The 24,558-nt window shown below is 33.7% G+C and overlaps 1 protein-coding gene and 1 pseudogene across 4 annotated transcripts in view; one reads left to right on the top strand and one right to left on the bottom strand.

The window, feature by feature from the left end:
- LOC145252615 (opsin-5-like) overlaps window positions 1-24,558 on the bottom strand; it is a 1,137,249-nt gene that overhangs the window by 53,524 nt on the left and 1,059,167 nt on the right. The window lies entirely within an intron of this gene.
- On the top strand, window positions 3,627-3,764 carry LOC145252958 (U2 spliceosomal RNA; annotated as a pseudogene).

The raw sequence follows: 24,558 nt of genomic DNA on the forward strand, positions 1-24,558 counted from the left end.
GGTAGACAAAAATGCAACAAGTATCTTCTTTTGTAATTGGTATCTTACCAATGCAATTTTAAATATAATACATGTGGGATATATTTATTTATTATTTACTTTTTTATGAAAATCGCCCCGGACTAGACTTGAAGCTACTTGATGTTGAGGAATTAAACAATATCATTTCAAAGTCACAAACAAGCTGACAATAAATGTTCTGTGGATAGCTTCCAACCCAGAAGACAGCAATTCTTCTCTCTTTGTCAGAAACATCGCTCATAAGATGTTTGCATCGCTTGTAAATTTTATTATGGAAATCGCTCCAGGAAATGTATGAAGCCACTTGATGCGTGGAACTAAAGAATTAGTAAAAAAAAATAATAATAAAATAAAATAATAAAATAACCAAGAATACGTATTAGGTGGATAGATTCGGACCCAGAAAACTAGAATCTTTCCTCCTTTGTCAGAAACATCGCCCATATACTTTTTGCATGGAAGTCCCCCTAGACAAGGCATGAAGCCACTAGATGTAACGAACTAAACAATATTATTTCAAGGTCAAAACTAGCCAACAATAAATCTTCTAGGGATAGCTTCTAACCTAGAAGACAGCAATTCTTCCCCTTTGTCAGAAACATCGCTCATAGATTTTCTATGAAAATCACTATAGGCGAGGCAGGAAACCACTTGATGTAAAGAGCTTAAAAATAAGGTAAAAAATAACCAAGGATATGTATTAGATGTGCATATTCTGATCCAGAAAACAGCAATTCTTCCTCCTTTGTCAGAAACACCGCTCATGGAATGTGAGGACTAAAGGATAAAATAAAGAGAATAAGGGAAGCGAGAGTTATGTGGCTGCCAAAAGTAAATCCAAGACCGAATTTATATTCTCTCAATTTAATTAAATACATAGGAAAGCCATTAAACTACAAACGATATATCCTGAACAAGTGAAGCATGCACAGTCCCCCGTGAGTACATAGTGAACGAGGCATAAAAAATGACTAAGTTCAGCATTTCTTCCCCCCCACCACCATTTAGCCCCAAAAGTCCCCAGGGGACGTCAAATCCTTGTGAAAATGAACAAAAGGTGCAGTTTTAGGACTTAAGATATGTAAATTTGAGTTCTGTACCATGCAAAAAAAAAAGTCCATCATTTGCCCCCCCCCCCCCCAATTTAGCCCCCCCCCAAATCCCCAAAGCCCTAACATATTTAAATTTGAGTTCAGCACCATGCAAAACCGCTAAATAGACATACACAGAAAATTTTGGACAAATATAGTAAAATAGTTCCAAAAATGGAGTATTTTTATTCGCCCTAAAAGGGCCCATGGGAAACACACAGGAGTTATCGCAAAGTATAGACAAACAAAATTATAAAGAAATCAGTTAGTTACAAGTTTTCAGAAAGTTTTATAAAAATCCAAGCTATCATTTTTTTTTAATAGGCACAAAAGTGTCATTTTAGCCATTTTAACTCGAAAGGCACCCCTAGGGGGGGCACCAGAGTTTTCCCGGAAAATCCATTCTGTTACATATTTACTTATATCATGTTTTATGTTTGTGCAAAATTTCGAAAAATTCCAAGGCGTAGTTATTGAGAAAAGTGCTGACAGACGAACGGGCGAACAGACGAACGGATAAACAGACAAGGGTGAATTTACAGGTCCACGCTCCTTTTGTCGGTGGACTAATCAGCCTATTACTATAAGGTGGTAAAGTTCATAACGACACGAACTCACGAACTAGATGACCCATAGTACGTACTTACAGATACTGTTCAACTTAAAGTGTTATATTTATTTAATGCCTATGCGTTGGGTTAGACGCAAAGTTACTTTGTATAGAATAGCCAGTGCACCAGGTGAAATACACACTGGTAATCGTCAGTGTTTGCTCACTAACAATAAAAACATAGAAAGTCCACAACCATATGACTTCGAGGGAACTGCATCCGCAGGAGATTTAATATACTGCCGCTACAACCTCTCCCCACCCCCACCAGTGTTCTCCGGAGATTGAGTGATACCTAGTCTACCCAGATGTCCAACACTCTTCACCTTTTTGGATAAACATTGCAAATGATTTCGCATTATCGCAACAGCCGCTTACCATTTGTATATCGCTATAAACTAAGATAAGTCTTCTCTGGAAATTGGATCGCAAGGTTTTTGTACTATCCACACCCTTTTCACTGGAGGTCTGGTTAGTGCTCTCCCTCTCTGTTTTTTTTTCATTCTTCTTAACCTTTCACGGATATTTTGGGTCATATGAGCTGAGGCAGTGACGTAACAAAGGGGCGCAGGGGTGGCAGAGGCGGGGCAACAGAAGCGGTCCGCACTTAGGCGGCACGTGCAAGTGGCGGCATTTTGAGGGAGTAAACATAGAAAATAGAAAAATATCTTTGCTTTTCTTTGATGACGATTGCATATGTATACGAGTATTGTAAAAAGATAGAAAATTTTGGAAAAATAACAGCAATCTATAATTAGATCCTTGATTGTAATTCACTGAAAATAAATATTTTGAAAACTTTCTGAAATTTTGAAGGTTACCCGGCGTATCTCGGTGTTCGCTCGGCTTTGACCGGAACATGACGGCAGTAATCGGATTACGCTGAACGTCGCTGATAAAATCATAATAACGTTACATAAAAGAAAATAGCAAAATGAATACATGTCGTATGTAGAAACCAAAAACGAAAAAACGACCTACCGTCAGTTGGTGTTTCATTATTCATTAAAAAAAAAAATAATAACTGCTAAGAAAATGTTAGAAGCAAAAAAAATTGATTTTTTGGGGGGGGGGGCAAATAATTTTAAGGAAATGTTTTCGAAAAAAGGGTAAAAGAATTTTGTTTGTTTTTCAAATATATTTTGCCATTTTTTTATGTTTTAAAGTTTTTTTTGTCAACGAAACCTGAAAAGAAACTAGTTTTTATTTTTCGAAGTATTTTTTATTGGAAGAAAAGGTTTTAAAGATTCATTCTGTTGCTACTGTCCATGATTTGCATGTAACAACGGGTGTGTTTAGTCGCGTGCAAGCGACTCTATAAGTCACACCGTCGGTCGGTCGGTCGGTCGGTCGGTCGGCCCGTAACACTTTTGTGCTTGGCCTTTTTGGTTAAGATCAAAGGTTTGTTGTTAATAGATGCTGTTCTTAGCTTTTTAAGCTTTTCTTTGCCTTTTTTAATATCTTTCCGGCAGATACTGCAAGCAAAGACCATATCTGGGGGCAAACCAACATATAAGACCTTGGTCAATATAGAGGAAACCCTTCATACCAATTGTCACTATCTAGCTCCCCTACTCCCCGGGTAGTTGGTCCCCATTTCCCCTTCACTCCTCACATTAAAAATTGGCCTTGTGCCTAATTTGCTCGGTGGGGGAGCAAATAAATACGTGGCCTTTTGGCCAAGATCAAAGTGTAGTATCTTTTCGGTATATACTGCAAGCAAAGACCATATGTGAGGGGCAACCCCAGATATAAAACCTTGGTCAATGTAGGGACAACCCTTCATACCAATTGTCACTATCCAGCTCCCCTACTCCCCGGGGAGTTGGTCCCCATTTCCCCTTCACTCCTCCCATTAAAAATCGGCCTTGTGCCTAATTTGCTCGGTCGGGGAGCAAATAAATACCCTTTTCTTGGCCTTTTGGCCAAGATCAAAGTGTAGTATCTGTTCTTACTACATACTGTACTTATGTTTGTAACTTTGTGATATAAAGTGGGGGATCACTTTTCTGTATTAATTTAATGTAAAATGATCACCCACTTTACAACGAGTCAGTCTCAAAGCAATTCAAGTTATTCTCCAGATCATTCAAGTTGTTTTTGAAGGAGTCCAGTTATTTTTTAAGCAGTATTTTTTAAGTCATTCTTAAGATCATTCAATTCATCCTTAAGTTCATTAAAGTCATTCTAAGTCATTTACTTTTATTTAAGTCATTTCAGTCCATTTTTCGGTCATTTTAGTTTATCTTTAAGAATTTCATGTCAATCCTACATTCACGCATTCATTCATTACACAAGAGCACGCGACTAATGGCTATCGGCCTTGTTTTTTCGTCTATCAACATTTATCCAAAAGCCGCCTCGTTGTAATTTAGCGCGCCGCATAGCAATTGGCTGATCAGCGTGTTATATTAGACAGCAGCTAAATCCGAGCTGTTCATCGGCCTAATCGGGCTGCTGACGTCATGTTCCGGCCAAAGATTAGCGAACGCTGGGATACGTCTGGTTCTCAGTATACACCAATTATTATACTTTTATATATTCATTTTATATTTATATTTATTATTATCATTATTATTATAAGTAATAGTAGTAGTAGTAGTATTAGTAGTAGTAGTAGTAGTAGTAGTAGTAGAAGAAACAGTAGTAGTCACTCACTAGGAGTTCGTACACAGGCCATCCGCAGCGATTGTTCAATAGCAAAAATCTGTGGCGTTTTCATGGAGTGTGAGTGACAACATGTCTCTCTAGATTTCCAGTTGTCTCAAACTCTCTCTGTATAACCAGCGCAGATGATTTCACCTAATCTGAACAGTCGCTTAGCATTGATTACTTTCCGACATCATTGATTTCTCCCCGCCATCGAGTATCGGTATTCGTCGGAGTTTGGATGTCAAAAAGCCTCCGCAAGGCCCCAGTGCTCTCCGCACTTTACAGTTGAGATATGGTTAGCTCCCTACCTCCTCGGTGTTCTCAGACCCGTCCACAACTCTTTCATGTGGCGGCATTTGATGCAGGCACTAGTATCAACCTGTGGTGTTTTCACGGAGTCTGTGTGACAACAAGTCCCCCCGGATTTCCAGTGCTCTGTGCCTCTCTCTATAACCAGTACAGGTGACTTCACGTAATCTCAACAGTAGCTTAACATTGATTTCTCACCGCCATTGGTATTGCTTTAGTTTGGGTGGCAAAAAGCCTCCTCAAGGCCCTAATTCACTCGACACTCTCACTCTCAGCTGCTCCTGCTAATGTAGACGCCGCCATTTTTTCTTTGTTAGATAGACATAGTATTTTTATGGCTTTGGTTTTCTTGGTTCTCTGTGATCGTGTTTTTTTTAGTTTTGGTTATATTATTATTGCAGCAGTCAAGTACTGTTAGTGCAATAATACGTTAGACCATTTCAGGTTTGTACATACGTTATAACCATTCAGCCACATCTTTTAAAATTCACATCGTCGATTAATTTGATATCGCTCAAATAAAAACAAACCCAACTTCATTAATTTTAAAATACATTGTTCCAAAATCAAATTATGTCGTCCGGTCGACTAAAACAGTACGCATTTAAATACATTAATTAAAAAAAAAAATGGCATTCGTTTTGTTGATCATTTCGCAGACTGTTATTTTTACTGTAAGAAGGAATACGGAATATATACTGCACTATCAAACTGACACACCGGTTCTAGCAAGATCACCAATTATTAACCAACGATGAGTCTGACTAGTACCAGAGGGGGGACCATTTCAGAACGCAAGGCGCGATATGTGTTCTCCGCTTATTTTGGCATTGTCTCCAGTCTTCCTGAACTTATATATATATATACCTGCAACTGTAATTAATTATTTGACAAAGAATACAAATAAAACAAGAAAGACCTTATTCCATGGAGTTTCGAAGAATGCAGTTCTTTTCAACAGAGGGAAGAGGTTTGCAAAACATACAATAAATTTTGCAGAATAATACACAGTTTGAGACAGTTTATAGGGATTCAAAGAGATTGAGAAAGCAAGAAACGGAATAAGTGAAAAAAGGGATTTGTTAAAAATCCAACGGAGAAAAACATCCACGACAGGGGAAATCCGAAATGGTTCTGTTAAAAATCCATTGCTAATCCATATGAAAACACAAACATAAATACAAATGTCAAGGGTAAAATGAAAAAAAAAACATTAGGTCATAGAGAAGTAATGATATGCAATGTTTTTTTTTATTTTAATAACGGATCAAGGAAATAGAAAGTGTTAAAATGGAAATTATAAATGAGATTAAGAAATGAATTGTTATAAGAGAGGGAAAAATGAAAAAGAGAAATAAGAATAGAAGAGAGGATGAAATTATATATATATATATATATATATGTATGTATATATATATATATATATATATATATATATATATATATATATATATATATTAGTGGTGGGACGATTCCAATATTTTTCCTAATTCTGATACCGCATTCCACACTAAATTCGTCCGTAATGTCGGTACAATTACCGATTACGATTCTTTATAAATATCTAAATATTTAACTATAAAGTGGCTATTTTCCCGATTACTGTAAAAAAAAAACATGTGTTAAATGTGCATGTATTTCTCCTAGCGTAAAAATACACATGTAGGGGGTGATCTATAGAATTTAGCGTTCCTGGAAGTTTAAAATTAATAAATATTTATTATCTCATTATTGCTACTATCAGTGGAAGATTTTGCTTTAAACAGAATCAAATTAAAAAAAAATAATTAACAGAATCGTTTTGGCATTGGAAAATATACACAAATTTTACCGATTCCGATACCCCAAAAGTTCCATTTTTCCGATTCCCGAGTCCGATTAAACGTACCAACATTATATATATATATATATATATATATATATATATATATATATATATATATATATATATGTGTTTATAGGAAAAATATGCTTTTTGCATTATATTTAACCGTTTATTCGTTTATTTATATCAGTTCTTTTATTTATGAAGCTCGATGTATGTTAAATTTAATTACAGAGCATTAAAACAGCTATATTAAAAATTCCAAGATGTTATTCAACATGTAAAAATATCAACCTTTTTGCGCTACGAAACAGGTGCTGCATGAACGTGGACGTGTTCTTCTTGAAAGAAAGAAATGGTGAGATGAATAACATCTTGGAATTAGGACTATGGCTGTTTTATCAACTGTATATATATATATATATATATATATATATATATATATATATATATATATATATATATTTGTGTGTGTGTGTGTGTGTGTATGCACAATCGAAATATGGCGTCAAAAGATGATTCGGTGGGCGTAGGTTGAATTCAATTGATTTTCTTTTGAAGTAAGTACCTGTAAATACTAAAATAATTAAATGATTTTAATTCTTATGCTTCTATACACTTTAAATATCTTATTTCATTTTAGCACATTTTTTTTACTAAATCCTTTTCGATTCCAAAAGGGTAAAATATCTTTCCAACAACATGGCAAGAAAGAAGAAAAGGAAAAAAAAAGAAACACAATAATACACTGAAGATGGAGTATACCTCTGAAATATATTTGTTATAAATTTCAAACAAGTAAAATATTTGTTTATTTCCCTAATATTACGTTGTGATTTGGCTTTCAAGCGCACATGATGCGTATTTTATTTTATTCAAATTAAAACAACGTTTCTATATAAACTCATTCTTGACGTTATCCTTCCAACTATTTTATCAGGAATATAATTTTGTCTCTGATTAGATGTTCAGTGGGCTTTTGCGATTCATCAAAACACGTGAAAGACGTACTTCATCAAAATATGAATCAAGTATTCGGAGATAATTACGTACATTTTCTTGTGTTGGAATATTAGCTATATGTCAATATATTTCTCTCTCTCCCTCTGTGTATATATATATATATATATATATATATATATATATATATATATATATATATAATTTTTTTTACTATAATAATTAAATACCTACAGACACTAGTGTTTCATCCTTTCGGGAATCTTCAGTGCAGGGTGTCACGATTAATACCAGTCGAACGATTTGAACCCCGCAACATGAGACATCTCTGGCTCGATTAGCGAATACCTAATCCATTCGGCTACCATTAACCGCGTGAAATAACGTTGAATTTAAACATCTTAATTTTAAATGTTCATTTACGTCAGCCAGACAGTGATCTAATCGTTATACGATGATCTATGCATATATATATATATATATATATATATATATATATATATATATATATATATATATATATATATATATATTGTGTATTTAGGCAGCACGTTTTCACTTAGACAGACATTGTCGAACATGAAGTGTTTCCGCTTAATTGTCTTTTTTTTGTGTAATTTCTCCAATATTTGTATGGCCGTTCTAACGCCTCGGTCGAATGTTAAGTAATTTAAATGAAATTTGAACCGTAGTATGTAAAAGCATCTAGATTTAAAACGAAACAGTAATCAAATCTGCCAGAAGACGACTGAAGAAAACTAGTTGAAAGTACTTGCGAAAAAGAAAAACAGATGGACGAATTCGACTATGGAACTTTCTCACACAAATTTGATTGAGGTATTAGAACAACCATAGGAAAAATGGAGAAAATACAAAAAAAAAAAAGACGATTATGAGAAAACACTCTGTTCAACAATATATATATATATATATATATATATATATATATATATATATATATATATATATATATTACACAGGAATTACCACTTATCAAGGTCCGGACGCCACTCAAGGATAAGAGTTAATGGGTATACATTAGTCAATGTGATTATAGCGTAGTAAACATAAGTAGTGTGAATTTTGTAAATTTGATTATTTAGGGAGACGGTCCATCAAGAACTTGTTTACATTGGACTTGAAGACGATCAGATTGTAGTCACTTGGAAAGCAGGCAAACGGAAGAGAGTTCCACAGGCGTGCAGTTCTAAGAAATAAGCTTTGTTCATGGAATCTACATTTAGGTTTAGGCGTAGATAAAGAGTGTGGGAAACTATTAATAGTGCTTCTGGCTAGACGAGTGTTTTTCGTGAAAGTTTGGCGAGGGGGGAACATAGATTGAAGCTCAGCTGAGCATTTGACATGAAAATAAGGATAAAGCAGAGACAGGCTCGCAACGTCTCTTCTGTGGGAAAGAGGTTACAGAGAGGAGAAAAGGATATTTACATGAATTAGCTAGGTTAAATAAACAAAATGACCATGGGCAGGCATCCGTGGAAAGGTCGCACTTTGAGATACGTGTGCTTTTTGAATGATGACGTAACGAATCTGAAGTCAAGCGGTCAGGAAGTTTAGTCAGTCGAAGAGTTTGAGTTTGGTCACGAAAGTGAACAGACGTGTTTCTAGCCAGGAAGCGAGGCTGTGAAGAACAAGCATGTAGACACGAAATGCGGCCCCTTGGTGAAGACCATTTGAGACAGCTGAAATAAATGCATATTTTAAAAATATAAAGTGTTGTTCTGTGGTTTCACAAGAGAAGGAAGAATTGAGGTGTCAATTGGTTATGGGTTCATCATAGAGCTCAGCAGTGAAGATAGAAGAACACTTGGAGAAATAGAAAAGGTATGAAGCATATACTATTCTTCTTATGAAAACTCACACCTGAGAGCATCTTATATTTGTAAAAAAAACAAAACAAAAAAGACACAATTTATCCATGCATGGGGTATTGTTGCCACATCTGGGTTGGAGAATCTACTACTAGTTTCTCACTCTTAGACAGAGTCATAAACAGAGTCTCAAGGCCAGACTACCACCTCTGTGCTCCATCGGCGCAATATCGTAAATATGAACTGTAATATATACCCGTGTGATAACTCTCTGATACACCATGAATCAGTTTATATGTCGATATCATATCGCCTGGCTAAACAACAATGCATACAATTTATACGTTTATAACAAGTGTTATAAGAACAATATCTCACACCCTATCATACACTATGTAATAGTAACACAAAAGTAATAAAGCATATAACTGTGGAGTTTTCACGAGTCTCAATATTTATTAACACAAACATTAAAATATTATTTTATCACAAGTACTAGCGTGGGGGGGGGGTCACCCGGGCAAAGCTAGGTGAAGAATACGCTTAAATATGATATTTATTTTGTCCAGATTTCATATATATTACCACAGAGTCGTGATTTCAAAAGTAAAAAAGTATCTAGGTGCCATCAGCTAGAACCGAAACAGTAGCATTCTAAGCCGGTGGTGTCACCACTGCACCAACGTGACACGTGTATGAACTGATTAAAAAATAAAAATAAACTAAGACGAATGTACAAAATGTTTAAAGATTTTTTTTCAATTTTGACTCAATATTTTCTCCTTAAAAACAATTTTAACCGCTAAAGACCCATAAAAAACGATCCGTAAAAATTCCAATCATTTGAGGCCTCAAGCACCGCTTTGCGACTTTTAGTCTCGGAGAAGACAGAATTTGGAAATATATAGACAGACAGACAGACAGACAGCCTTTTATATATTAGGATTATACACGTTCACTCCAATTTGTTGTCTGGTCCAGATGTTTGTTTTTTCTCTTATGTACACTCATGTAAAAAAAAATTATAGCGTCATATCTTTCGCTTGCACTACTCTTAGTGTTTTCTATTGTGTCAATTTTTCTCCACCGCATGACACAATAAGCATAGTGTATTCGTTTAACACGTTTTTCTTGGATGTTTTTAGCGAAATATTTGCTATTTATGATGTTATCTATTTGAAAAAAAAATGTCTATCTATGCGCAATTCATTATCATCACACGAATTGATAACGAAATGGGAATTTTATTTTTAGAGATCTACAGACAACAGGAGCACATCTAGAGCGACAGAATAGACTACAAAGCAATTTAAAAAGAAAAAAATTAAAAAAAGTAAAAAAAAAAAAAACACGGCGGTGAAACAACATCGGCAGTCAACTGGATCCTACGTGATTACACCTAGTTAGGGAAAGTACAAGGTGGAAAGAAACTAGGGAGGGATTCTTCTTCCAGCCGCGATAAAAACAATGATAATGATGATGATGGTGATGGTGATGGTGACGATGATAGTTTCCGTATTCGAGGGTTTTCCTGATGCTTACAACTGTTTCCACCATTGCCATATGCTGCATAGCCCCAGTATTCACCATACCTTTATTATCTAGTTAGTATTCTGCTTGATCTAAAGTTAGTCCGTACGTTACGTTTTGAAAAAGGCCAAATGCAATTTGTGAAGGTCAGCTTTAAGAAAGACCAAATTCACAAAATTTGGCATTAAAAGTCAATCTGGCAACCCTGGACAAGAATATGAGGATGAAATCCCTTTGATGTTTGCGAAGATCATTAAAATAGCATAGATCATTGTTGCAATTGTGCACGGAAGGAACACGTCACAATTTCGACGTGAAGCGAAAGAAGTCAACGAGACGTTATGCAAGCATTCGAACAGAGCAAACGATAAGAAACAAGGCAAAAGATAAACATAGTCTGCCAAGAGGTGCTGGACTGAAGGAGTAAATTAAAGATTGTCTCTCGCATTGTGATTTTATTATTTGTATTGAACTATGTAGCACAATATTATTTTCTGAGTATTTATTATTATTTATTAATTTATTCGATTTTGAGTCAGTTCTATAATTAATATAAACTGGGCATTATTTACAGAGAAATATTAATAAATTCATATTTGCTGCATGTTATTGGTTTTTATGTCCAAAAAATATTTTTTCCATCCAGCTATCCAGAAAAATATCAGCTTAATCAGAACATATTTGTTGATTGAGTATATTTCTCATACCGTGGAATTTCCATGGGTTCGGATAGTTGTTGTTATTATTATTATTATTATTATTATTATTATTATTATTATTATTATTATTATTATTACTACTACTACTTAATAGTCTAGATGGTAGTAGGTAGGATTGGACAGTTTTCAGAACTCTGCTGTTGCTGGTATGAAAAATAATCTTAAGAAAATACTTGATCTTAAAGTCCCTGGTTTTGGAGCTGGGATTTAAGGGCGAGTCCTACGAGAATGAATCCTATCCCTTTTGTGAAAGTAGTTATAAATTGAAATCAGAATTATCATCAATACAACAATACGCTAAGCCATTTCAGGTTTGTCGTTGTTGTTGTTGTTGTTGTTGTTATTGATGATGATGATGATGATGATGATGATGTAAGCGCAATGTCAGGTTGCCCTGCGAGTCTAGATATCCGGCAGTTGTCAGACTTCATGTTCGTTTTACGAAATTACGCATATGGAGCAAACAAAAACGTTCTTAGATCAACACTGAATACCTTTTTTTTGCTGAGGCGTCAGAAATACAAACTACCTTTTTCTTGTTTTTGTTATTGATTTCTTCTATTCGTATTTCTTTCCTTTTTCCTTGTTTTTCTTTTTTTCTGTCCTTCTATGTTCTTTTTATCATGTCTTGACTGTTCGAAACAGACTTCGTAATCTATTAGGCGATACCCTTTTCTTTTCTCTCCAGTCTCTTCCCCACAGTACAGACGTTGCGAGCTGTCTCTGCTCTATCGCTATTTTCACAACAAGTGTTCGACTTAGCTCCAATCTATGGCCTCTCTTTCGCCAATCTTCCTAAAAACAAAACAAAAAAGACTCGTCTAGCTCAAATCTCTATCAATAAATTCCCCCACTCTCAATCAGTGTCTAAACCTAAACATGGATTCCATGAACAAAGCTTCATTCCTAGAACACACCGCCAGTGGAACTCTGTTCCGCTGGCCTACTTTCCAAATGACGTCGCCTTCAAGTCCAAAGTAAACAAGTTTTTATTGAACTGTTCTCGTAAATAATCTAATCATACCAAATTATCACTACAAACGATTATTACGCTACTATCCCAAATGACGACAATACACACATTAATCATTATCCTCAAGTGGCATCCGGGCCTAGATATGTCGTGAAGTTTTTGTAGAAAAATAATATTTTATTTTATTTTATTTTCCAACTATATTTATTTTTCACCTTTTCTTTCGTTCTTTTTTTTTCAAACATATTTTCTTCTTCTATTTAAACGATGTTTTTTCATTCATTCTTTCGTTATTTTTTTTCTTCTTTTATTTATTATGTATTTTTCTTTCTTATTTTTTTCTCTTGTAATTCTATTCTCTTTTTATTAATTACTAGCGGGACCTGTGAAAATTCCACAGGGGTCCCATTCATATGTAATATATTGATGTTGGCATTCTGAAGATGTTCAGTGTAAATGGAGACGCTCTGCTATTATAGTAGATTTTTTGTTAAAACTGCAAAAGGTATTTATCTAAGCTAGCACGAACGCTTGGCAAAGCCGGGCCGTAAAGTACGCTTAAATATGATATTTTAATTCTTGTAGATTTCGTATATATTATTAAAGAGTTAATGTACTATCGATTTTTATATAACATGAAGTTGCGATTTCAAAAATAAAAAAAATATATTCATATGACTTGAATGCATTAGCTTGAATCGAAACCGAAACAAAATCTTATAAAAAAACATAGGTATATATATATATATATATATATATATATATATATATATATATATATATATAACTCGAGTTCCTTCAGCCATAATCGAAACCAAAACTAAAACTTATAAAGAATTCTTGATAAAAAAAAGAAATAGATGATTAAGTGCCACCAGCTATAATCGAAACAGATACCAAAATTTATGAAGAATTCTTGGTAAAATTGTTTATTGCAAGAAATGGAAGTACATAACAATTAAACGACCCGGATGTAAGCGTGACATAGAAAATAACACACACGCTATCGTATTTATATATAGATTATTTATCGTCTACTCTCTTTTCATTTGTTATTTTATTCTTATCTTTTCTTTTATAATAATATCGTTCAACTCTGTCCTCGTGGGGAGGCAAGTAAATAGGAATAACTATTTCGATTCTTATTTACGCAATTTTCTTCCTTTATTTTTCATTCTTTTTTCATTTTTTCTTCCTTTATTTTATTTATAATCATTTATTCCTCCCTTCCTGTCTTTTTTCTTCCTTCCTTTTAATCATAATTACTTATTTATTCTTTCCTTTTTCTTGCTTCCTCTTAATTAAAAAGTATTTATTTATTCCATCCATCCACTTTTTCCGTCCTTTTAATTATAATGCCTCCATGCAGTAACTTAGTCCAAAATATATGTTATTCTACATTGCATTCTAGAGAACCTACTGTTTCTTTTATAAAATTATTTTATACAACTTTATTCCAGCTAACGAAACAAAAAAAGAAAACATTACGTGCAGGGTTTGAACCTACAGACCACGTCATGCAAAAAAACAAAAAAAACAAACAAACAAAAAACAAAAAAAAACACGCTATCAAATTACCTGCAGTAGAATTTTCACGGCCCGCTGTTCTATCGTCGTTGCCAATCGACGACTTGGAAAAATGGCCTTATTGATCATAGATAAATTAAAATAACGGTTTCGATTATTGATTATCGATAATCGGTAATAAGCGGGGGTATTCTGAGACAAAGCTTCACTAAGATCACTCTCAGACTTATACACTAAAGTTCTGTAAATTTTAAAGGAAATCTGTTCAGCTGTTTCGGAGTCTATAAGGAACGAACTCATATACACAGAGACAAAGTTGCATTTATATAATTGTAGAAATGATCAATATATTCTCTTCCACTTTTTCGTCCTTCCTTTTAATTGTAATTATTCATTTATTCTTTCTTTTTTCTTTCCGCGTTACTATGCTTTATTTATCCTTTTTTTATTTCTTTTTATATATTCATTATTAGATCCTTCTTTTTTTTTCGTTAACTCATTTCTTTCTTTGTTGTTTTTTCTCTCGATTTATCATTATTTGCATCCTTCATCTATTTATTGATTCTTTCTTTCTTTCCTGTTTAATTCTAACTTTCTTTAATATTTCATTTTCTTTTTCGTTTATTACCTTCTCTCCTTTTGCTTGTTCTCCTGTTTCTTCTGTTTTTATGCGGGAGAATTGCAAACACACGTGCATCGCTCGATCAAACAGAAAAACGCAAATAAAGAATATTTTATTAAAGACGAACACGAAACAAAAATGTCCACTTGAAAAGAATGCCGCGCAAAAGTAATTCACCTGGAAGCTCTCGGATACGCGTTTTCTGTCGCAATTGATAGCGATAGCAACGAATCATTGGTTTTCCAACGAATTCCAATTAAACAAAAACATATTTGTATAGATATGTTTTCACTTCAATAACACATTTTTGTAAATTTCGTATTGAACTAAATTTTAAATTTAAAAAATATCAAAGGAAAAAATCCCAAACTTGTCTGCGTTTTTCTCGCTATAAATATTACGTTGGTGTAAAAATAATTTTTGCTCCCACCTAATATACATACAGACATATATATATATATATATATATATATATATATATATATATATATATATATATATATATATATATGTGTGTGTGTGTGTGTGTGTGTGTGTGTGTGTGTGTGTGTGTGTGTGTGTGTGTGTATATATATATATATGAGGTTCACTGTTTGCTTGTAAACAAGCGGTTTAAGCACTATAAAAGTGGTGGACGAATGTTTGTTTAAAATAGACAATTGTGGAGGTTATATCAGCGAAAAAGCGACCCCTCCTTGTAGAAAAGTGCTGAGTTGAGGGTCAAAGAATTGATGTTTTTAGCCAATTCTTCGATATTTCTTGTCCGAAGGACCAAGCTTCATTACAATACCTATTTCGATAAAATCCGCTGCTTCCGTCAAATGTTTTAGGCAAACATACATGCATACATACATACATACATACATACATTTAAACAGAAAGGTGAGATTTATTTTATAGAAGGTGGACTTCCATTTTCTGTCATAAATAATTTTACCAAGAATTCTTCATAAGTCTGGGGTTCGGTTTAGATTATAGCTGAAGGAACTGAAGTTATATATATATATATATATATATATATATATATATATATATATATATTCATAAGTTTTTAGTTTCAGTTTCGATTCGAACTGATACATCAAAGTCATATGGATATATATATATATATATATATATATATATATATATATATATTTGAAATCGCAACTTTATAATATATAAAAATCGATCGAATATTAACTCATATTTAAAGAAATTTGCAAGAATTAAAATTTCATATTCAAGCATACTTTACGACCGGGCTACGCTGGCCGTCCCTGCTAGCTTCGATAAATATTTTTGCAGTTTTTACAAAAGAGCTACAATAATATTATGACGTCTCCATTTACGCTGAACATCTACAGAGTGTCACCATCAATATATTGCATATTAACGAGTCTCCTGTATAATTTTCGCAGGTCCCGCTAGTCAGTATTAACAATAGATTATTATTATTATTATTATTATTATTATTATTATTATTATTATTATTATTATTATTCAACAATAGCCAAGACACTCGTATATCACAAAACGTGTGATGAAACAATTGCTACACCAAAGAGATACATCATATAATAAAACACATGTTTTGATAGATGGTAATCTTGGTTATTGCGGAATTATAATATATACATATATATATATATATATATATATATATATATATATATATATATATATATATATATTGCTCAATTTGAGAGAAAGGAATACAATACAATGTGCATGAGTTACAAATGCTTTTGTGCCAGACATTTCGAAGCCTAATGCTTTTCATCAGAAAAGGTGGGAAGTTGTAGGTAACAAGATAAATATGCGATATCTAGCAAAAGGCATATGTTTATTTTATCAATATCCTTTTCTTTTGTATCTAATCTGCACCTACACGTCGAGCTTTTTATTATATCGAAAAGTCTGCATTTAAAGAGCCATTGTATTCTTCTTATATATATATATATATATATATATATATATATATATATATATATATATATATCCGATAATGTTCATATACCAATTAAATCAAATTAATATTAATTTATCTAGTTTAACATAATAACGATTAGCAGTATTAATAATGGAGCATATCTTTTATATCATATTTTGTTTACAGAAATTTCCCTTACCGTAGGTTTGTAACAACAGATACCACATACAAATTTATTATATGTAGACTATTAGCCACTATATTATGTAACTTTAGAACGCCATTTTAGACACATTTATTCGTTATAATAAAATCCTACATTTCATCATAGGAGCAATATCATCACAATCGAAACCATCCTTAAAGGAAATAGTTCTATTTGTCCCTCTATCCCCATACCGCCCCCAGCCATCACCGGAACGATTTTTGCACTTTCGATAGATATGGGGTGTAACCTTATTAACTGAATCATATACTAATAGACATAACATAATCTTTCCAAACTAAAGAATAATAAATTCTCCCGTCTTATATTCCTCCAAATCTCATTGTCTGAGAGCTGACAATTCGTTATTCTAGAATCTACTTATAAAAACGAACGCCCCACAACTTTACAAATATGGCACCATTCTCTACAAGAGGAAACCGATTTAAATAAATTACACTAAATACGAACTTATAAACCAATAGCAACTTATCGGGACATGTTTATAAGCCAAGAATTCTTTTATTTTTGCATTAAATGTACTGTGGATGTTTATTGCTCTTATGCAGTTACGCTTCCGTGCTAAATCTTTTGTGTTTACATAAATCGTACTTGTTATTATTAAATACTGTTTTTCGACATATCGGCACACGCTTATAAGCGGTTATTTCTTTTTTTCTCTTTTTTATGGTATGATCGACTAAAATTCTTTCTTTATACGCTAAATAAAAAAGATTAAGCGAATAATAAAGCCGAAATCTGGATTTTTGCCGAAACCTAACACAGTGAACTATATTGCTTTACTCTTACATTTAATCATAACCAGAAATTGGCAGTTCATATATATATATATATATATATATATATATATATATATATATATATATATATATATATATATATATATATAAATCTATATATATTTTACATAAACATAACCACTTATCAAGGCCGAGGATAAGGGTTAATAATATACAGTAGTCAATTGGTCAACATAGTAATCGTTAGTAATGGAAATTCGGTAAATTTGTTAACTTAAGTGGAACGGCTCATCGAGAACTTATTTACGTTGGACTTGAAGACAACCATATTGTAGTCAGCCGGAAAGCAGGAAAACAGAAGATAATTCCACAGGCGTGCAGTTCTAAGAAGGAAGCTTTGCTCATGGAACCTACGTTTAGATTTAGGCACAGATAAAGAGTAGGAGGGAATGATTGATAGTGTTTTCAGCTAGACGAGTGTTTCTTGTGAAGCTCAATCGAGATTGAAGCTCAATCGAGCACCTGCCATGAAAATAACGATAAAGCAGAGACAAACGCAACATATCTTCTGTGAAATAGAGGTTGCAGAGAAGATAAAAGGAATCTCCTACGAAGCTACGAAGTCTATTTTGAACTCCAGCAAGGCAGGACAAGTCCTTTCTAGCGGTTCGTGCCAAGATGTGGCAACAGTACTCCAACTTTCTACGTACCCGGCTAGGTAGAGACTTGCATCAGCAGTGAGCTATCTACTGGATCGATAGAAAGATCCCACCATTTTTCCAGAGGCCTTGGCAACAGATTTGATGTACGTGTTCCATTTAAGATCAGGAGTAAAAGTCAAGCCCAGAAGCTTGTCAAAACATGAGCCCTCCCCAAAATGAGAGCCATTCATTTCAATTGATACTTCAAAATCTCATCCTGTATGATTGTGAACCTGTTAAACTGTCTATTCCTGACTTTTTGCAATGTGTGTGTGAATGTGTGTGCGTGTTTGTTTTATGTTTGTGCGTGTGTGGCTGCGTTTGTGTATGTTTATGCGTTCGTGTGTGTGTGTGTGCGTGTGTGCGTCTGTTTGCGTGTGTGTTTATGCGTGTGTCTTTGTGTGTGCGTATGCATGTGTATGTGCGTGTGTGTTTGCATCCGTGTGTGTACGTGTGTCTCTGCGATACAACTCAATCTAATATTTGCTTCAAGCAGACTCAGCCACGGCAACGCGTGACCGGGCGGGTACATTATATTATAATTTCGAAATAACTAAGACAAAAATATAATGTAACATGTTTATCATAAGATGTATTTCTTCAGTGTTACAATCGTTTCTTAAACATTTGGACAAGTTTAACAATTATTTCATTAAAAGATATTGCAAAATGGCTAATCATCAGGCACAAAACACAACTTTAATAAATATAAGATATATACATTTTTTAAAATAACGCAAGCAGCGAAATCATCTCCCCCTCCATTCATTATATATATATATATATATATATATATATATATATATATATGATATGCGGAAATTTCTTAAGAGCTCTTTCGGCTATCATCTCTTCAGGAAAAACTCGATAGCAAGCAAAACAATATTATTGGGGAAATTAAAGAGCACTAAGTGAATTCGGATATGTCAAAGTTAAGAAAAAAAAAACTATTAAAAGAAGAATTTTAATCTGTATATACGGCATTTAAAAGTGACTAAAAATTTGAACAACGAGGGACGGTGAATGAGGGGAAAAGGGGTCAAAGTTCTCCAAAGAGAAATAACGCTTTTGTTGTCTCCTTTTGTTGGAATAAAGAAGGTTTTCAAACCGCAATAGAGACAGACTGCAGAATCTTTACATGGTTTTTAGGGTTTGCTCTGTTTACTACCTCGATCCACTCTATTTTATATTTATCGACACAGCATGGGTTGTCAACCAAATGCTAGCCAATAGCAGAGTCCAAGGCCACAGAAGGAGGAAGACTACCAGATCCTACCCTCCCCTGTTGGATTTTAGATGGAACATGCTGGTTTATACGTGTTAGCAAATGCAAAGATTTCCGCCCGACATAACCAGCATCGCACTGTTGTTTAAATTGATAAACAATATTATTATTTTGGGTGTAGGGCAAACTATCTTTGCGAAAAGAAGGAAAAAAAAGGTCTCGTAGTGTATACCAAACGCAAGAAAACAGAGTAGAAGCAATTAGAAACACTTCTAACAATCTGTTTAGACAATTTAATATTCTTGTCTCCTATCCACGGTAGCTTTAAATAAACCGGGCACTTCGCAGATTCAAACACAGACTGCAAAAAAGAAAGTCCGCACTTGTAATTTTTTTTCAAAAACTGCAAATTTAGGCTAAATTTAATGTAACTGTTTAAACAAACTATACCTCATTTGATTCGCCTTTTATTCTTCTATAATTTTACCTGTTTGAGTTTTAATTGAAATATTCTAGTGTTCACGTCAATTTAAAAAAAATAACTTCAAATTGAGGAGGCAAAAAGAAAGTCCGCACAATGGAAAATTGTTATTTAAATGTAACTTTAAGACATTAATGTAACACAAATGCATCAGGAACACAATGAACCAGTTAATATTTAATAGCATAGCCTTTCTGCAATTTGACAGTCTGCAATCTTTTGGAACTACCTTGAATTAGACTCCAGCAATTCTCCGGGGAAAGGGCATCCCACTTTTCTTTATTTTTTGTTCAAAGTTCTTCCAAATTTGAAATGTTATCATTGCGTAACTGTTGCTTGATGTAATGCCAATCCAAACACGGAATATCACACTCTTTCAGGAACCTCTTGACATTGCTAGCTATGTGAGTGAGTGAGTGAGTGAGTGAGTGAGTGTGTTTGTTTAACGGCATTTCAACATCTAAGAGTCATTTAATGCCAAAAAGTTTTGTTGATATAATAGGTTTTTAGTTTCTTGTAAAAATTTTTTAAAGTTTCTTTAAAAAGTTTATCTTTTGAATCAAGATGTTTTAGGTTTTCCGAAAAATTGTTTTAGTTGTAAGAGATTTGTTTTTCTAAACTGAATTTTACTTGTTTATTTTATAGGAGTTTGAATACATTTGTTTCTTTTAAATAGTTTATGATTTGTTGGGGTTCCACTTCTTGGAAAACTTTTCTAATGTTTGTTGTTTTAAAATATTTCTTTTGAGTGTGTTTGTGTTTTCTACATTCTGTCAGTAGATGGTAGTTGTTGGTTGCAGAGTGTGCAATTTGGTGTTTCCTCCGCTTTGATTAGCTAGGAATCAGTTAATTTTGTATGTCCAATTCTTATTCGGTTTAGTAAAATTTCTTCTCTTCTTCCTTTAAAAATGTTTTGTTTTTCGTTTTTAATTATTGGTTGGTGTTCGTGTAATTTGTTTGCAGTACATTTGTTCCATTCCTCTTGCCACTTGTTTTCTATATATTCGTTGATTTTTCTTTTTAGGTCTGTGTGTGGTATTTTAAGTTTTTCCATTTGGTGGTTTGTGGCTTCTTTAGCCAGTTTGTCTGCCTTTTCATTTCCTGGAATGCCGACATGACTTGGCATCCAGGCTATTATAATTTTTTATTGTTTTTTTTCGGTTATTTCATTGTATTCTTGTATAATTTCTGTGATAAAAGGGTGTTTAGATTTTTCTTCAAGGGCCATGATACAGGATAGGGAGTCTGTATATATTATGGCATTTTGTTCGTTGATGTCTTTGATGTGTTTGAAAGCTATTTTGATGGCCTGCACCTCGGCTGTATATATTGAAGCCTCGTTGGGCAGTCGTTTTTTGTCCATCTGTGCATACTGCACTTGTTCCATTTATAGTTTTAGACCCATCGGTGTATATTTCTATGTATTCTGCGTATTTTTCTCTTAGTACTCCGAAGTTGCTTCTGTTTGTTATATTATTTGTAATGCTTTTCTTATAAGCAGTAAGTGTTATGTCGGTTTCTGGTTTGTGTAATGTCCATGGTGGTCTGTCGTTTGTTTTCTGAGCAATTATATTGTCGGGGTTTTCATTGATTTGATGTATTATTTCTTTAATTCTGTGTCAAAAGGAGGGTATACTTTTTGGTTTCCTTGAATAAGAGTTTGTACATTGTGGGTTGATGGTAGTTTTGTATGTTGGGTTTTCGGGGTTAGTTTTTAGTTTTGTTACGTATTGTAACGCTAGTTTTTTCCATCTTAAGTGCAGGGGTAGTTCTTGGGCTTCTACGTGAAGGCTTTCTATTGGAGAAGTTCGGTAGGCTCCCAGGCTAAGTCTTAAACTTTGATTCTGTATTGCTAGTAGTTTGTTTTTGTAGGATTTGTAAGTAGAGCTGTATATGTCACAACCATAGTCCAGTTTGGATCTGATATGTGAGCGATATATTTTGAGCATTTTAGCTTGATCTGCTCCCCAGTCTAGATTTGATACTATTTTTAAGATATTTATTGCTTTTAAGCATTTTTGTTTTAATTTGTTAATGTGCTCCTTGAAGTTTAGTTTGTTGTCTAAAATGATCCCTAGAAATTTGGTGTTGTACTACTGGTATTAGTTGTCCATCTAGTTTGAGCTGTGGGTCAAGGTGGTATTTTCGTTTCCTACAAAAGTGGATACATGTGGTTTTGCTTTTGGACATTTTGAATCCATTTTGGTTAACCCGAAGATCTATTTTGTTAAGACAATGTTGCATTTGTCTTTCAATAGTTGCCATATTTGCTGATGAGCAAGTTATTGAAAAGTCATCAACAAATGTTTTTTCGAATCCCATGTTAACATTTTCGATTATACCGTTGATTTTAATTAGAAAAAGGGTGGCAGATAGTACACTACCCTGTGATACCCCTGTTTCTTGTGTGTATTGATCTGATGTTGTATTTCCTAGGCATACTTTAAATGTTCTGTGGGATAGGAATTCTTGGATAAATTTTGCTAGGTTTCCTCTGATTGCCATATTATGAATATCTTTCAAGATTCCATATCTCCACTGGTGTCATACGCCTTTTCGATATAAAAAAAGATTGAGACCACGTGGTGGTTTCTTATTAGATCGTTACGAATATATGTTTCTAGCCGAATAAGTTGGTCATTAGTACCTTGATTTTGTCTAAATCCGCTTTGGTGTGTAGAGATGAGGTTATATTTTTCTAAATGCCACATTAGTCTTGTATTGACTATCCTTTCTGTTGTTTTGCATATACAGCTTGTTAGGGCGATGGGACGATAATTGGTAGGGTTGGAGTGGTATTTTCCTGCTTTAGGAATTGGGATGATATTGGAGTCGAGCCAGTGTTTTGGGAAATTGTTAGTCCACCATATGTTGTTAATTATCTGTAAGAGAATGTTGAGAGATGTGTCTGGCATGTCTTTCAGAAATTGATAGTGAATGTCGTCTGGACCGGTAGCTGTATCTTTACTTTTATGAATTTTTTAGTTCTGTTATAGTGAAAGAGGTGTTATAGTATTCTTTGTTATTGAATGTGAAATTGAGTTTTTCTTTTTCTGCGTTGTTTTTGTATTTTTGGAATTTGGGGGAGTAGTGCTTGGATGATGAGTTTTTGCTGAATTCATTTGCTATTTCTTTTTTGTCTATAGTTTGTCTACCATTTGGTGTACTTATATTATTTATTGGTGTTCCAAGTTTTTTTTCCAGTTATTTTTCTTATTATTTCCCATGTTTTTTTTTTGATGGCGTGTTGTTGTTCAATTTGGAAATATAGTTTTGCCAGGTTTCTTTTTTGCTTTTTTTTTATAATATAGCGCGCTTTTGCTCGGGCTTGTAGGTATTTTTGAAGGTTGGGGTTTGTAGGATGTTGTTCGAAGTGTTTTAGCATTTTTTTCCTGTTGGCTATTGCTTGCTTACATTCTATTGTGAACCATGGCGTTGATTTTGGGTGTGGTTTGGTGGAAGATTTTGGGATTGTCTTGATTGCTATTTCGTTTAGTGTATTGGTGAAAGCTAACATAGGATCTGGTTTGCTAACTATTTCTTGATTAATTAGGTTTGTGCAACGTTTGCTAAATTCAGTCCAGTTAGCTGTATAAATTTGCCATTTTGGTTTTGTTTCTTCTGTTGTAGGTTCTTGGGTTTTGAGAAAAATTGGGAAGTGATCGCTGCCGCACTGGTCGTTATGTACCTCCCATTGGAAGTCCATAAATATTGTGGGGGAGCATAGTGTTAAGTCAATAGCTGATGTCGTTCCTGTGCCTGGGTGAAGGTATGTGTGTTTTGTCGTTAAATATAGTTACTTCAGGTGATTCCAGTAATGATTCAATGATTTTCCCATTTTGGTTAATATTCTCACTTCCCCACATTTTGTTATGGGCGTTGAAGTCCCCCATTAATATAAAAGGTATGGGGAGTTGTGTTATCAGATCTTCAATTTCGGTTTTATTTAGTTTATGTTTAGGTGGAATGTATATTGAACAAATAGTTGTTGGTCGGTGGAGTGTAGCTTTAATTGCTATTGTTTGAAGGTTTGTTTGGAGTTGTAATTTTATATGTGGTATCTGTTTTTTTAAATTATAATTGAAGTGCCACCTGTTGGTCGATTATCTGTTTGTGATCTGTTTGTTTGTAGATGTGGTATCCTTTGAAGTTGATGGTGCCCGTTTCTTTTAGAAGAGTTTCCTGTAGGCCGATTATGCTGGGGTCATATTGTGCTATTATATGTTTGATTTCTTCGTAGTTTGGTTTTATGCCTCTACAGTTCCACTGTATGAGGTTTTTATTCATTTCCATAAGTAAGTTCGTTTTTTTCTTTCTTTTTTTTCTGTTTTTCTGTTTGGTTTTTGTTTAGGTTTTTATATCTAGTATTCTATTGATTTGTTGTGCTTTGAGTGGTTTTTGTTTTGTGTTTACTTGAACTGCTTGGTTCCTCAGTCTCCATTTTCTCTTCCTGGTCAGTTCTGTTTTTGGAGCTAGATTTTTTCCTGTGACTCTCGGTTTCAATCAATTCAAATTTATTTTCGTTTTCGATTAATATTATCTCTGTTTTTTGTTTGTTTTGGTTTTTGGAAAGACGATTTGTGTTTTCCCGTTCTGTTTCCATCT

The sequence above is a fragment of the Euprymna scolopes genome, chromosome 29 (genome assembly GCF_053919585.1).
Source record: "Euprymna scolopes isolate OS-2025 chromosome 29, ASM5391958v1, whole genome shotgun sequence".
NCBI lineage: Eukaryota > Metazoa > Mollusca > Cephalopoda > Sepiida > Sepiolidae > Euprymna > Euprymna scolopes.